The sequence below is a fragment of the Arachis hypogaea genome, chromosome 15, assembly GCF_003086295.3.
Source record: "Arachis hypogaea cultivar Tifrunner chromosome 15, arahy.Tifrunner.gnm2.J5K5, whole genome shotgun sequence".
Taxonomy (NCBI): Eukaryota; Viridiplantae; Streptophyta; class Magnoliopsida; order Fabales; family Fabaceae; genus Arachis; species Arachis hypogaea.
Window position 1 is genome coordinate 3,785,893 of NC_092050.1, and position 18,082 is coordinate 3,803,974.

Sequence of the window (18,082 nt, forward strand, 5' to 3'; positions counted from 1 at the left end):
TTGTCAACTGAATCAGGGCGAAGTGGATTATGAATTTGAATCTAACGAAGTTCCTGAGATTTGATTTACATACGATTACTCTGAATTTTGTTGCAGTTATTTGTATAGCATTGTGTAGCTGAATAATTCGTGAACATTGACTGTGAAACTAACGCGTGAACATAAATCTGTGGATTGAATCTAATGTATTAGTTTTGATTAATTATCTGCAATTTATAGCAGACGCTCGGGTGTAGATCAGAATTTTTTAGGTGTATTTTTGGGGGAAGTGTGGGTGTATTTACAGTTTATGGCTTTTTTGTTATTTTTAGTTGAGTTGTTGTCGTTGGGGTGTATTATATCAGACATGATTGTGTGTATTTTTTGTTTTTGACATGGTGTATTCTGCAGCCTCTCTGTTGTTGATGACCAGTTTGTTCCTATTTTAGTTGAGTTGTTGTCGTTCGGGTGTATTATATCAGACGTGATTGTGTGTATTTTTAGTTTTTGACATGGTGTATTCTGCAGCCTCTCTCTGTTGTTGATGATCAGTTTGTTCCTATTTTAGTTGAGTTGTTGTCGTTCGGGTGTATTATATCAGACATGATTGGGTGTATTTTTAGTTTTTGACATGGTGTATTCTGCAGCCTCTCTCTGTTGTTGATGACCAGTTTGTTCCTAAGGTTGGAATGATCTTTACCACCATTGAAGATGCTGGACAATTTTACAGGAACTACGCCAAGGCTGCAGGTTTTTCTATAAGAGTTCGGAGCATAAATAGGAAGGAAAACGAGATTAAGAATCAATTGATTACATGTAGCAGAGAGGGAAAATGAAAATCTAAAATATCTCCGACCGAGAAGACGAATCTGACAGCCGGTTTAAACTGTCCTGCAAGAATTTATATACACACATTGAAGGATGTTGGTGCTTGGATCATTTCAAAGGTTGTGCTGGATCATTCACACCCTTGCTGTCCAAGTAAAGCAAAGATGCTCAAATAGCACAGGGAACTAAGCATGTCCATTCGTCGTACAATAGAGAATATCGAGGAGGCTGGTATTAGACCAAGCAAAACTTACCAATCATTTGTTGCGGCTTCTGGGGGTCATCACGAGTTAAATTTTATTGAAAATGATGTGAGGAATTACATTACGAGAGAAGTGCGTAATGTTTTCGAACAAGAAGATGCAAAGAAATTCGGAAAATATTTGTTAAGAATGAAAGAGAAGAATCAGAAGTTCTTTTTTGAGCTTGAACTCGAGGAGGATCAATCGATTAAGCTGACTTTTTGGGCCGATGCAAGAAGTAGAGCTGCCTTTGAGTATTTCGAAGATGTTATTTCATTTGACACCACCTACAATACAAACAGGTAACAAACTGTCCCTGTTTATGATGCTAAATTAATGTATTTTTATGAATCCACGGCAGAGGTGTATATTGGGTGTTTTTGGGTGTATACAAAGCATTTGTTGGGTGTACCTAATTATTTTCCATTCTGCACTATGGTAATTTGTTTCAGGTATAATTTGGTTTGTGGTTCTTTTATCGGGGTGAATCACCACGGTCAGTCAACACTTCTTAGATGCTCTTTGATGAAAAACGAAGAAATTGAATCATTCAAATGGTTATTTCAATGTTGGCTTCGTTGCATGGGAGGAAATGCTCCGAAAGGGTTTCTCACCGATCCATGCGCATTAATGAAAAGGGCTTTAGAGGCCTGTATGCCAACAACAATTCACCGTTGGTGTATTTGGCACATTACGAAGAAGATTCCAAGTAAATTAAACGGGTACAATGGACATGCAGAAATTGAACAAGAAATGAGCCAAGTTGTTTGGAACTCTCATAGTAAAGACTCATTTGATAGTAATTGGAATAATTTTCTGCTGAATTTTAGTCTTGTGGATAATAAGTGGCTTTCAGGTAATCTTTGTTTAAAATCTACAGCAGAGGTGTAAATTTAATTTTTTCAGGTGTATTTATAGTCTGTGTTTGGGTGTATTCTGCAGATCTCTATGAAGACCGTCATATATGGGTTCCAATCTATCTGGATCACCACTTCTGGGCATGTATGAGAAGCACACAAAGGAACGAGAGCATGCATTCATTTTTTAACAAGTTTATTACTCGGAACAGCTCGCTTATTCAATTCGTCAAACAATACGATAATTGCCTCGGAAGCAGGGAGCAAGTAGAGAGAGAATCAGATGCTGCAGATTTTTATATGGTCATATCGTGTGCAACCAAATTCTCCATTGAAGCACAGTTTCAAGATGTGTACACTCATCAAAAGTTTAGGGAAGTCCAAGCACAATTCAGAGGAAAGGCGAATCGCATCACTAGATTAACGAATTCTACTCTAGGCCATTTAGTATACGAAGTTGGAGAACAAGTTTCCAGATTAATATTCAACAAGTTTGTGGTTACTTATGACTCAGTAGCAGTCGAGGTAAAATGCCAATGCTTATTATTCGAGTCGAGAGGGATACTGTGCCGTCACGCACTAAGCGTGTTAAGCTTTGAACGAGTAAGCCAAGTGTTACCTAGATATATACTGGAACGATGGAGCAAGAAGGTAAAGAGGCGACACGCACACATCAAGAGCAGCCACGACGAACCACTGTTGGAGTCAAGAAGCAAGAGGTTTGACCAATTAGTTTTTTGTTCGCAAAATATTTGCGAATTTGCATCAGAATCGGAGGAGCTGACTGCAATTATGCACCGTGCGTACGATAACGTCATGGTTGAGATGGAATCATTGAAAGCCAAAAGGAAGGGCACATCTTCTTTATCTCACGAAGATGCCAACTTGAAATCCGTTAACGAGCTTCAAAGCCCTCCAAGGATTCGAACAAGAGGACGTCCAAAAAATAGGCTAGGTTCAAAGTTGGACAAACAGATTACAAATGCCATAAAGAAGAAGAAAACGAAAGATTTAAACGAGGTAAAAGTGATGTTCTTTAAATATGTGGTGATTGAGTTTATTTTTCTCGTTAATAGTTTAGCTAATATGTGAGTTTGTTATATTCAGTTAAACCTCTTTGATGCTGCATCAGTGGTGCATTCAAATTCCAGCCACTATCAAGGACATGTTATGAATTATCAGTTCAGGGTACTAGCAGCAGCGGATAACTCTTTGGGTGTATAGTTACAGAATATGGGTGTAAAAGTACTGTTCTTTTGGGTGTATTTTTGTGAATTTTCTTGTTTTTCACATTTTACATATAGATACATATATATACTTCAGAATCTTGTTTTTATGTTATAAAATACTGTTTGTTTTTTTACAACGGTTTAAGGGTTTTAGGTATTAGGGTTTAGGGTTTTAGGGTTTACGGGTTAGGTTTTAGGGTTTACAAGTTAGAGGTTAGGGTTTAGGTTTTAAGTATTCAGGGTTCAGGGTGTTAGGGATAAAGCATCAAGGGGGATAGATTTTTGGGTGTATATTCAACTTTCTTTGGGTGTAAAAAATGGCAGGTTATGGGTGTATAGTTGCTTTGATGTTTTCCTTCATATTATAGTACCTATAATTCATACATTTTGAATACAGCAGAGAGAGTTTAATTATTGAAAGAAATTTCACAATAAACTGGATTATAATTGGAAAATTTTTACAGCATGTGTTCAATTTGTTACAGGACTATATAACATTTACATTAATAAGTGTCAACATCCTTAGAATCTATCTGACAATATGGACTCAATAACAACGAGAATGGCTTGGACAGTCTTATTGCATTACTTCTCCTAATGGCTTCAGCTTTGTCTAGATTCATGTCATGGAATAGAATCCGGGAAGCATATTCCACTCTAAAGTGGTCCACCTCATGCTACAGTAAAAAAGAATATTTTGTTTAATCAACCATGTTAATTGAGTAATGTAATACAGAGTTATTTAATTTTCAACATATTTGCCTGGGTCCAATTGTCCCACTCATACTTCCGCCTTTTAATTTTGCGAGCTCAAATATCTCAAGCCACTTCATTACGTAGATAGCACAGTCATAGCTGAAAACAAAGAAAATAAATTACAAGTTACATATAGGAAAGTTTAATTTTCAAAGTGAAAGATTTATACCTTGTCTTTTGTCCCGAGATGTGAAGGTATGGTGGTACAATTTCCTTGTCCTTGTCCCTTGATTTCAGAGGTGCCCCCAGTATATACTTTAATTCGTGAAATTACATATCCCTTAAAAGACGAAACAAATCAGTAATACATGAATAATTTCAATAATGGGATACACCCAAAGGAGCACAAAGTTACACCTTATATTGAACAGAAATACACCCAACTATTAAAATACAGAACACATAAACAACTTACAATGAATGTATTCAGGGCAGTTCTCTCATCAGACAGAGATTTCGTGTGATATTGGTCGACTATATAAAATTTCCGCTTTCTTGTATCAGCAAACCATAACCACCAATGCTGTGAATGTCAAACAGGTGCAAATATCTGAAATATGTTCAGATTGAACACTGTTTTAGTTTATTTGGCACGTAAGTAAAAAATGGTAATAAGAAGTTTTAGAAATGAAAACTTACAAAACGATGGGATGTTAATTTTTGAAGGTCCAAGAAGGGTATAAACATTGGATAGTCTTCCACCCTGAACGGCTTATTGTTTTTAGGCTGTAAGAATACCCCATGTGGATGATTTGCAAGGGCCATGTTCTGCAAAAATTGTGAACAACCAAATGAATACAAAAAATACACCCAAACGAATCCAGAAAATACACCCAAATGAATAAACAACTAACACCCAATTGAACACAGAAAATACACCCAAATGAATAAACAAAATACACCCAATATAAGACAAAAAAATACACCCTAAGGAATGCAGAAAATACACCCAAAATTCGTTGAAGCAACCCTTACCACAATATTAGGGGGAGATAGTATACTTCTTCTTGAAACATTTTAATCTTTTGTTGGTTTAGGATGAAGCACATGGCAGAAACAATTTAGAAAAAGATGCCAAAATCAATTTTACATCAATCAGGATTGTAGTTAATTTTGGTGATAAAAACGTTAATGTTGTTGTAATATTACCTCAGCTTCTATATGCGTTTCAAGCGCGAGTGATGCAATGTGGAGTTTTGATAGAGTGTATATATCTTGGGCTTGGAGTCTGCAGACGTTGTCAAACTCATTAGTTAGCCCATTTGCGTAGGTCTTCACTCGTATAGTCCAGTGGTAGCATTTCTCTTTCATGTCAGAACTATTTTCATTTGTCCTTGCAGGAGTTTCAAACTTCTCAAAACTCTCTGTCCCACTCTCTTTTGGAATCTGCGGACTTTTTTCTTTTTTTGTCACCCCACCACTTGTAATTTTTTGTACCAGATCCCCTAATTATTCTAGCAGTTTTGGGATTTCTGGAGTTTTTGCCCTGTCTCCATCTTGCGTTGACGCTCCCTCCTGCGTTGCTGTTTCTTCTTGGCTTAAATCAGTCAAGTCAAGGCTGAATGATGACATCAGATCTGTTTTAGGAACATACAATGCTGTTCGTGCCATCATCATCAGCGCAGCAGCCTAATTAAAATTTAATTAGATCTATTTTTAGCAAATCGCATCAATTAAAATTTTGATGCATTCCATTTAATCAAAACCGCTCAATAAAATATGATAGTATTTTAATTGTTAAATTAAGATATTAATTAAATATATTAAATTGGTTATACATTTTATTATCTTATTCATATACTATTATTATTTAGTAACCATTTTAAGAATGTAAAATGAGATTAATTTATGTTACCAAATAAAAATTACTTCTAATTTTTAATAATAAAATTTTATTTTTTAAAATCTGATCGATGAAATCCAAACCGCAATAGTTTGGATTGAATTACATTGGATTGGATTTAAAAATAAAATTAAATTAATCTAATTTAAACGACAACAAATTATGTGCTTCATACCAAATTTATTTATTTATTTGGCAAACTCTCTTGGTCTGCGGCATAATTTTTTTTTATCACTAATTAGACATTTGAGTTCTTTTCTTTTTTGTCAGGGGCACCTTCATTTAGACTAAGGTGTCAATGGCACCCTTGCGGCTACGGCCTTGCCTCTTCTTAGTGACAGAGAAATAAAGACCAGATTATTCATTCCATTTAATAGAATTATTATAGAAAGCAGTTTGAACCCCGGTCTATTTAACTATTTTTTGACTTAACCCGGTCTGCTTGTTTTTTTTTTTGGACCTGAACCGGTCTGATTGTTTAGATAGACACAGATTGCGTGATCCCTTTAAGCCTCATCCAACCACTTAGCCCAACACTAAACAATCAACTGGAGTTAGAAAATTATAGCTTTGGGCCAAGCCTAGAGAAGAGGCCCAAGCTACGTTTCCTCTCTTTGACCACCCACCTAATTCGATTTATAAGCAAACTGAGAGAAAGAAAATCACATGAGATGACTAGGGTTTTGGTTTCGTTTCTGCAATCTGCATCTTGTTCATCGGTAGGGGTTATGTTTTTGTTTTTGTGCAACGGATTATGAGGGCTGAGGCGTATAGGGGAGAGCAGTTATGTTAATTGTGGCTCTGAAATACTCGTAGGTTATCTACGGGCTGCCCTGCCTTCAAAGCCCTTTACAGCAATATGGCATCATAGTACGGGTTTTGTGCTTTGTGGCGTCTTGGGGAGGGGCATTTTTGGATTTTCGACTTTGGTCCTTAGAAAGCCCTTGCTTTCATTCGCCAAAGTCCACTCTCCGATTCCCTTCCTCCGCCACACTCTTCACCACGAATCCGCCTCCAAACGCCATTACATTTCAAATACCACTTTTTTCCTTCTTATTTGTTTTTTAAAGGAAGTGGATTAACCATATTTTTTAGAGTTTTCTACTGAGTCTATACTATACTGTTTGGGAACTACCTAAAGCTAATACAGTAATACTTGAGTTTTGTTAGATTATTTTTGCGGAAAATTTTTGTTGGGATCTAATTAATAACAAATACTGAAATACACGAAGCCTTATGCCACATGCTCTATAGTTTTGTAGAAGTTGCTGACTAGAAAAGATGAGGAATATCAAAATTAGTTTCTGATAAATTTTTTGTAAGACAGTTAGACTTCAATAAATTTTAATTAATAAATTTTTATTTTGTAAGATAAATTAGTTTTCACATAAAATTGTTAATATATAATGATCTGAAAATAATTGCTAGAGATTAATTTATCTATTTTATTTTATCAAAATTTTATGTAGAATTAATTTATTTAATAAATTAAAAGATTATATATTAATTTGATAATTTAAATTTGTTCAAGACTAAACATCTCAATAATTCAAAACTTATTGAATTTGTTAATGAAATATTCAACTTAACATGGCTAACGAAATATTGACATTTTGCGCCTTTTGATATGGTGTAGCCATCAACACGTTGTTTGACTCGGACAACGCAATATTTAGAAGGGTTAGAGGAGGATGCAATTGAAGTGTTTCCTTTATTGTAGCTTTTACGTAATTTAATTTGGACAATTGTGATTCTGATTCAATGGTGTTAATTCAATCCTATTACTGCATCCAATTTTGCTCGTATTTTTTTCATTGTCTCTGGATTCTGTGTTAGCCTTGCCATCACCAATAACATTGTTCTTGATGTGGTTTCAGTTCCACCCACCATTGCATCCTGTATAAAAAGAATCATTTAGTTAATTACTTGGGTTGGTGTCATAACAATATCTAGACATGAATTTTAGTTCTTGTGTTTGATTAATATACTTTGCTAAGTTAGGTCACGTTTGATTAATGTATCTGTCTATTCACCAGAGACATGAAGACAGTGGCACGTGTATATTGTTTGTTTGCTGAAAAACAAAATTTTAATAGACATAGTTATACACAGTAATACAGATGTACATAAAAAATATGTATTTAGTGTAATTCTTCAAGCTATGACACTATGATACAATTTATGAGACACAAATTTTTTAAAAATTTTTAACCTTCATAACTCTCCCTCTCCTCCCTATTTCAATTCCTTCTACCTTTCTACCTCTCATTTATTACTGTCTTCTCCTTTCACCATTATCCTTGTCGCCACTACTAGCACTGCCACTTCTCTCTCTCTGCCGCCACCCCTTGCCTCCTTCTCAACGTTGTTGTCGTCACTATTGTCATCGTGTCTTTGTTCACCTTTCTTCCTCCTTCACTTGCGTCGACGCCTCATTCCCTCCAAATCTATATTCGCCGTTGCCCTCTTCACTCGTCGTCCACTGTATCGCCCCCCGCCATCACTATTGTCATGCCGCCTCGCCTTCAGATTTTCCTTGGGCCGCCTCTCTTCTTTGTCGCTCGTGTCGACGCCTCCATTACCTCGCCTCCAAATATGCCTTCACCCGCCTTTCTTTCTCCTTGGCTCGCGCCGGCATCGATGCCTCTGTTGCGTCTCCCTACATATAGATTTGTCTTCGCCGCTTTCAGATCCGGCTATTCTCCCTCACATCCTTCTTTCTTTTCCTATATTTTTTGTGCCCATTATTCTTTCACCGGGTATATTTTATTCAAGTTTCCTTTCTTTTCCTGTCTAAATCTTTATTTCAATTTTTTATATAAAAAATTATTGATTTGATTATTATATTAAAAATATTGATGATAATTCATTATTATTTGGACTAAGGTTAAAAAATTAATGACAGTAATAGTGAAAAACAATGCTAGAAGTGGTGTTGCAGTGAATACAACATATGGATAAATATGACATTTGATTTAAATTAATATGTCTTGTTCATCATCACCAAACATAATAAAAAAATTATGTATTTTGGCCTTAGGGCTTCCAGTATACAAAAAAAATTATGTATTTTGTGCATTATCAACTTAATTTTTTTTCAAATACTTTTAAAAGTACTTTTAATTTTAAAAAAATGCAAGGATAAACACATCATTTTTTATTTATTAAAAAAAATGAGATACTTGTGACACTTTAACAAAAACATTTTACTAAAGCAAGACTAAAGACTAGATAATAATCCGTAGTGAACACTTAACTTTGATATTCTAAAGAGAGAGGCAGGACTAGAAAAACATATTATGAAAATTGCTTTAATCTGTTCCAAAGTCATGCAAGATGCTGAATCACCATCACTCATTACAAGCTTAAAAAAAACAGGGCAAGAAATCTCTTTTCTCTTACATATATTCACCATTTTCAATCACACTCATTCTCTTCTCAATTGCAGAATCAAACAACCTATCAACCCAATTGAACACCTTCTATTATGGACCCGAGTCCCAACCACTACGTCCCAATGATGAACTGGCTAATAAATCTACATTTTATGGTATTTATTTGTTTTAATTGAGTGGATTTTATTAATTTTTCTTGCATTTATTCATTGAAATAGCATAGTTTTGTGAATTTCTTCTAATTGTGCTTTGTGATGAAAACCATGCATCTTATGCTTAAAATTTCTAATTTTAATTTCAGTTCTATTCCATTCAATAACTTGATGTGTTTGTTTAAGTGATTGATGGCAAGGATGGCTTGGAAGGATGAAGGAAAAGCATGCAAAAGTGGAGAATTCATGAAGAAGTGAAGGATTTGTAGAGATGTCAATCTTAACTTCTTCGTACTCAAGTGATCATAACTTGAGCTACAGAGTTCCAAATGAGGTGGCTCGAGTGGCATTAGAAAGCTAACATCTGGGGATTCAAACCGATATACAATTATTTATAGTGAACGTATGGTAAGATGTCCGCATACGTAGCCAAAGTGCTGTGTACACAGAACACAAAAAAATGTGACTCACTTAAGGCATCACGTGACCAGTGATTTCTGAAGCATTTTGAGCCCAATCCAACCTATTTTTGATGCTATTAAACCAGGGATTGAAGGGAGAATGAACCAAGTAGTCATAGTTCAGTTTTAGCCATGCTTTAGGTTAGATTTCTAGAGAGAGAAGCTCTCTCTTCTTTCTAGAATTTAGGGTTTTGTGCTTAATTTCTTCTTAGATTTAGGTCTAAATACTTGTTTTGATTTAGTTTCCTTTACTTTTCCTTGTTCTATTGCTTTAATTTTCTTAGTTCTTCTTGTTAATTTCTCATTTCGCCATTTTTTAGTTCATGAACACTCTTGTTGGATCTTGAATTTCTTTAATGAAATTTGATGTTCTTATGTTAATTGATGCTTAATTAAGTTGTTGTTATTGTTATCTTGTATTTGGTAGCTTTAGATTTTATATTTCATGGCAATTTTACCATACTTTTATTTTATGCCTTCTATGTGTTTGATAAAATGTTTGGTTTGGTGTTAGAGTAGATTTTAGCACTCTTGGCATGAGATTGAGAACTTAGGTTCCTTTATGTCATTGATGTATAGTGTGATTAGTAATTTAGGGTTGTTGGTTGGTTTTAGGATCAATTATGTCCACTTGACTTCACCCTCTAATGTTAGAGGATAACTAAGTGGAATTAACCATTTGTAATTACCATGTTGCGGTCAATGATCTAGGATAGGAAACTTTGACTCTCTATCCTTGCCATGAGTGTCTTTTAGCATTTATACTTCCTTAGTTGTAGCTTTACTTTCTTGTTCATCATACTAAAAACTCCCAAAATTTCTCATAACCAATAATATGGGCACTTTCCCGCAATTCTTTTGAGAGACGACCCAAGGTTTAAATACTCTCAGTTTTTATTGGTTTGACTTAAGTGACAAACAAATTAAACTTTGATTGAGAGTTGTCTATTGGTTTGGATTACTTTAACGGAATTATTTTGTGAAAATTTCGAACTAATGATTTCTGCCACGTCAAGCTTTTGGCGCCATTGTCGGGGACTTGAAAATGTGCGCTTGTTATTGGTTATTGTATATATGTTGATATTGTGAATTGCTTGATTTTTGGTTTGTTTGCTAGTTTTTGCTAGTTTTAGGAGTTTGTTTTCCTTGTTTTCTTATTAGCTTTTATTTTTATTCTCTCTTTCTATTATGAATTCTCACCCTTTTGGCTATGAGTTTGGTTCTAACATGCTGTAGGAAATGGAAATTTCAATGAGGATTTGCATCAAAGATGAAAAAATCAAAGGTGGGAGAAGCCTCAAGCATATGAACAATCTTCATGACAACAACATCTTCCGGCATACTATGAGCATAATCCATCCCTTGGTACATACCAATCCCATGGTTATGGTGAGTCTTCTTGTGGTTATCAACCACAACCGCCCTATGCGGCTATGCCCATGAACCCCCTTCTCAACATTGATCTCAACCTTATTCACAAGCCCCATACCACCAAACACCTCCATATGATCCTAATCCATATCCACCATACCAACAACCATACAAGCCACATGGACCATACTTAGAACCACCACAATTCCAACATCAATACTCCCAAGAACCACCACCTCTATATACACCACCTCCATACTCTTACCAAGATGAACAACCTCCCATATATGAGAACTTTCAACCACATGATGAATTCTCCTTTCCACTACAACCCTCCATGGAAGAATACCCATATCCATCGATCTAAGAGCAATATGATCCTAATTATGTTAGCCAAGTGGAACAAGAGCCAATGGATCGTCTTATGGATGCGATGGATCAGCTTAAAGCAATCATATTTCGAAAGGAGCAAGAGAAAGTCTAAAAGAGGCACGAAGCTATCATGGTTAACCTTGCTAAAATTAAAGCCAACTTAGACTCATGGAATTCATGCCACAAATAAAGTATTTCCACGGATGAATGTGGAGAATCAATCGAAGAGCGGAACAAGTGGAGGAATTAAAATCATTAAAGAGGAAGAAGTGGAAGAAGCTAAAATCATTAAAGAGGAAGAAGTGGTAGAAGATTTGGGAGAAGTTGAGTGTGAGGTGGATTCCAAGGTTGTAGAACCTTCTTCCATTGAGCTTGAAATTGATATTGAGGAGGATAATGCGCAACCTTCAAGGCATATTGTGAATGATGAATGATTGGAAGAAGTAGAGCAAGTAGCAAGCCCCACCATTGAAGATGATTCTGCACAAATCAATGTGCTATTTGAGACTGTTGAATCTTCCTCATTGTGTTGTGAAATTGATGATAAAGAGAATCATGCACAACCTCCAACACATGACTTGAGTAATGAGGAATGTGTAGAAGAAGTTGGTAAACAAGGAATTGAAACTGAGAAAGCTTGTCAAGAGGTGGATGTAATTCAAGAAGAGGAAAAGGGAGTTGCAATCACCTTGCCAAAGCTGGTTGGAGCCTCTCTCACTAAGAAACCGTCCATCATATCATTTGAGTGGATAAAATTCATATCTCTTAGTTTTATTGTCCCACTTGAATATGGTTTACTTGAAACGGATGGTCAACTTAGAGCTCTTTATGGAGTGAAGAGTAAGAGATAGATCGTTTGTAGTTGGAATCATAAATCTAGGCTCATTAGGAAGAAGCTTTGGTATTTAGGGGGAATTCTGAAGTGATGACACCCGAATGGAAGCATGAAGATCAAGAAAAAAGGGTGTTGACAAAAAAGGTTTGGGATCCTAGAATACAATTTGGGAATCAACAACTTTTTGGTTTTGTTACTTGCTTGAGATTTCTTGAAAGCATTAATGGATGAGATTTGTGCCGGTTTAGAATTTCTCAAAACAAGAATCACTTCGTCGGTAGCATAGTCTGAACCGACAATTAAATCCCAAACTCAAAGTTTAATTCAAATAAAAATAACCGAGAGTAATTAAACCTCGAGTCGTCTTCCCTAGGAACCAGTGACCAAGAGCACACAATTTTGGTTGTGAAAATCAAGGAAATTTTCAATAGTGAAGCAAGCAACAATTTAAGTTTGGTGTTGTGATGAGCGGATAATTTATACGCTTTTTAGCATTGTTTTTTTAGGTAGTTTCCAGTATGATTTAGTTAGTTTTTAGTATATAATTATTAGTTTTTAAATAAAAATCACATTTCTGGACTTTACTAGGAGTTTGTGTGTTTTTCTTTGATTCATGTATTTTCTAGCTGAAATTGAGGGACCTGAGCAAAAATCTGATTCAGAGGCTGAAAAAGGACTACAGATACTGTTGGATTCTGACCTCCCTGCACTCGAAATGGATTTTCTGGAGCTACGTGTCTTCTGGGGCTGGATTACTACGTGATCATGTATTATAAGAATAAGAATATACGGATGATAACCAAAACATTTATTTTACTCTGATGAACTTACATTTTAGATGGAGCTGGGGGAAGTGTGGGTGTGCTTTCTTCAAGTTGTTGGGGGGTTCAGGAGTGCTGCACGGCACATAAAATTAATCATGATGTAAAAAAACTGGTCAGGGGCAATATACACCCAAACTGTAACCAAATATACACCCAAACTGTAATCAAATATACACCCAAACTGTAACCAAATATACACCCAAGACTATTTCTTACCTTTTTGTAGTTCCTTCAATTTGTAGCAAAGGGGTTGGTTCATTTTTTGTCTCAGGTATTTCTTCAATTTCCGGCACAGTGGTTGTTTGGGACAGTGGTAGACAAACTTGAATCAGAACTCTAAACAAGAAGAAAAATAAAAGGTTAACAAAGCCTCCGAAAATAAAAGGTTATAAGGTTGAAATTTTCTTGAAAAACTCACATTGCAAGCGCTTCAGACGATGTCTCTTCCCTCACAACCATCATATTCTCTTCAGCCGTCTCACTGGCTGACTCTTCAACGAGACTCAACCTAAAATACACCCTAAGAAAGTCAAAAATATACTCGAACAATTCAAAAGAAAAACAGGCTTTGTTTTTTGAGAACTTACATACTTGCAGTTTTTACTTTTTTTGCTGCCTTTTTTTCTCGAATAAAAATATAAAGGGCTTTTTTTTTCTAAAAAAAATATATACAGAATTACAAGTAGAAGGTAATAAAAGAACAAAAGCATCGGTTATTTGAAAGAGAAATTACATACTCTCCGCTGGTTTGTTTACGCTACTTTGTTCTGTGTGTCCTTGAGAGGAAGGATCATCACTTTTCAAGTTTACGTTCGGTATTCTAAACATAATAGAGTACATGTTATTCACACAAAATACCATACTGTTAAATTAGGATAACAAGATTTTATCAAATAAAGCTTCTTACATTTCAGATGAGAAATAGTGACCTTCCGTCGATCGCAGGTCAACTTCCTTCTCCCTGCAAAACAAGAAACAATTATTAGCAAAGAAAACACCCTAAAATCTGAAATATACACCCCAACAAGACATACCCCTGTACAGCAGATTTTTCATTGTTTTTCCTTAAGAATTCATCTAGATCTTCAGTTCCAATTTTAGATTTGACAGTACATGCATAAAAGAACATGTTAACAAATATAATTTTGATGATAGACGGTAATATAGCTTACAAAGTACTGTACCCATGATAGGATTGAGCTTGCTCAGGAGATGAATCCTCAACAATGACCTTTTTCTTTTTGGATTGTGTCCTGGGTGAAAAAAACAAGTATGAATCAGAAATAAAAAATTAATTTTATCGCAAAATACTATCCAAAGAAGTGCTTACTTTTTTGGTGTTCTCTGTGTCTTTTTTTTTGTTTTTTGCTTCTTCACTGGTGATGATTCTTTGCTTCTCTAAGTTAATAAGAGACACTCTGTTAATACATGAAATCTTGATAATAAACCCAAAGGAAAGGAGTAATAATTTCAGAACATTACTCATCAGTTGATTCAGATTCTGAATCAGAATCCTCCTGATTCTTCTTTCTTTTTTTGGACTCCATTCTGGAAGGAAAACAATCATTATTTAAAAACATACTAAAAGGGATAAAATACACCCAAATAAATACACAAGATACACCCAAATGAATGCATAAAATACACCCAACTTGATAAACAAAATACACCCAAATGGATAAACAAAATACACCCAACTTGATAAAGAAAATGCACGCAAGTATGTTACTTACTTTTTAGCTTTTTTGCTGGGTTGTTTTCTTGGTGAATCCTCTAAGTCTTATTGAGTCTCAGACTCAGAGGTAAAATTGTCACTATCAGTTGTTTCTGTCTCCGATGATGATGTTGAACTTGCCTTCCTTTTTTGTTTTTTTTATTTCTTGTTTTTTTCTTTTTTCTTTATTTTTTTTCATTTTTTCTCTTATTTTCGCCATCTTTACAATCCCTTGAAACATTAGAAATTTTAGTTAGCAGCATTCAGGTAAATAAAATACACTCAAGATATTTTGTTCACTTACCATATTTTCCTCTATTTCTGCCCTCATTCTTTCGACCAACTGCTCCTTACTCCAGTTGGCAATCCAGGGTTCTTGAGGTCTTTCTACCCTCTTCTTGTCTTTATTTTTTGAAATATGAAAGTAAATTATCATCAGGGCAAATAGGCAGCCATCAATTGCCTTTTTTCTTTTTCAGCTTGTAATCTGTTATGCCCTTGATGATAAAACATGTCCTCCCCAGTTCCTCTGTTATTGTGTCCATCTCGAAAATTGGGGCCAGGTGCACAAGTGAGATTTTGTTTATTGTTGTTGGTATCAGGAACGCCATCTGTATATAGAGGATGAAAATCCTCTTGAACATGAGGCGATCCTATTCATTACCAACGCCAATAGCCATCATCTCATCTATTAGATTTTTGAGGGTCTTACCCTGGAATCTTCTAAAAATTTCTTTGTCATCTTCATAAAGATCCTTATAATTGAGTTTCTGACAAAAAGGAAAACAGCATAGTATGAAAATCAGTTCAAATACACCCAAGCATCAATTGAAATACACCTTAATATGGCTCATATACACCTATAATTTTTAGCGAGTTACCTAACGCGTTGATGCCAAGCGTAGCCCCTATTATTTTTGGTCTTACTTTAAAAAAAACGTAGCCGGTTTTCAGTCGGTTTTTCCCTAATTTGAAGGAGTTAGCCAACTCCCTTAATATTTGGTGATGCACCCTTAGCGGCGGGATGTGCATCAGGCCACCAAATCCCAAATCCCTAACAATCGTTTTCTTCTCCTCACTCATGTTTCTGAATTTCTCACTTAACAAATGTGTTGCACACTTAAGGTCTTTGGTTTGCTGTAAACAAAGCAAAATTATAGTCAGATATATTTCTATTATATAAAACTGATTTCATCTAAGACATATATTTGTTCTTACATTTTTTTCAGCTTGGTTTCTGGCTGCCATTTTTTCTGAAATGAAAAATACACCCATAGATATGAGTCAGATACACCCATATATATCAGTCAGATATCACTCAAACATGCATTAATATACAAGGTCAAGCAACATTACAAGGTTAAGCAATATACACCCATGGACAAGCAAATATTAGAACAGTTGCAACTGTTGACTATATTACAGTATATCAGTTCAGAAATATACACCCAACAAATTATGTCATATATATCCAACAAATTACTCCATATACACCCACCAAAATTATGCAATATACCCCCAAAAATCAGTTACCAGAAGAACTAGAACAACAAGAACAGTAACACCTAGAACAACTAAGAAGAACAGTATAACCTAGAACCAGGAATAATAGTAAAACCTAGAATAAGTAGAACATTATAAACTGTAAAATGAGACGTAGAACAAGAAGAACAGTAAAACCTATAAGAACAGTAAAACCTAGCTCTTCGATTTTCGAAATGTGGAAAATATACAAGATGAGTAAAATAGTAACGTAACGTACCTTGAGTATTATAACTTCGTTTTTTCTGGAGCTTGTTGATGGAGAGTTCTATGATGTGTTGATGGAGAGTTCTAATCTTCGCGACAATTGCTATCTCTGTAGTTTGCAATGTCGCTCGAAAATGGACGGTTTGTGTTTTCTTCGAATGGCTTGGAGAAGTGGAAGAGTGCGCCATTAAGGAGCGATTTTCGCGAAGCGCAATTGTTGAGTGGAGCGCGTGAATTTTACGCTCCATTCAAAGTAATTGAGTGCGCGTGTGAATGAAGTGTGGGCTGGGAACTTGTATAACTTGTAGGGCCTTTTTGCTTGTATGTGTAGCAGGCCCGTATTAAAAAATATACATATTATTCTCCTAGTATAGAGTTAATCCTCGTATTAGTCCGAAGAGTTGAAGTTACACTTATATTTTAATTTGGTCTCACTACAAAAAAAAATACTGAATACCGTTAAATTTACTAGCAAAAAAATAAAAAGAATTAGCCGGTAATCATAGTACCGCCAGATGTTCCGTTAGATTAAATTCGACGATATAAATCTTGCTGGTAACTTGTAGCGAATTTAGCATCGGAATATGATGGTTTATGGGTCAAAAATCTGATGAACGTTGCCGGTAAAATAAATCTGACGGTAACGTTGGCATTTGGCACCATAAATTGAGCCTTACCGTCGAAAAAATCCGACAAAAAATGTTTTTTTTAAAATAGTTTGAATGCGACGTCGGAATTTTCCGTCGGTAAATCCGCCGGTAGCATCAATATATTTTTTTTCCCAATCTATGATGGACACCAATAATTAATAATTGATAGTCAACTCTCAATTAACAACGAATAAATTAGTATTTTATCTGAAAACAGTGATTTATATATGAGGTAAAATATCAAATATACAGAATGTAAACATGAAATGAAAGTTTGAAAATGAAATATATAAGATAGAACTATATTGACATTAATCTTATTCAGATTCATCATCTTCTTCCTTTGGTTTGTCATCCTCCTCTTCTAAGGTAATTTCCTAATCATCGAACTTGTTTTCTTCTTCTTCGTCTCTATCAACCCCCTCTTCTTCTTGAAGATCGTCGTCGTCAAGTGGTAATGTGTCGTCATCTACCCTAAGGTCAATGATGTCATCATCCATAACAGATTAACGCCGACCTAAGGGTGATCATATCACCAGTATCAACCACCATTTTCGAATGAGTTGAATCATGAATTTGGAAAGGTTCCTGACCCCAAATAAGGCAAATAGTATACTTGTCGTGCATTTTGAGGTAGAATAAAAGGATCGTAGTGCCTATATTTTCTGGTCACATTTACTTCATGATATTGTAGTTCTTGTGCTTTCGTGTTCTTGTCGCGAACTTGGATCATACCTTGTACGTAGTGCGACCAAAATACTCTAATTGAATTATATTGTGCAACACACTATACCAATCAGAATGACCACCGCCTGAATCCTCAAG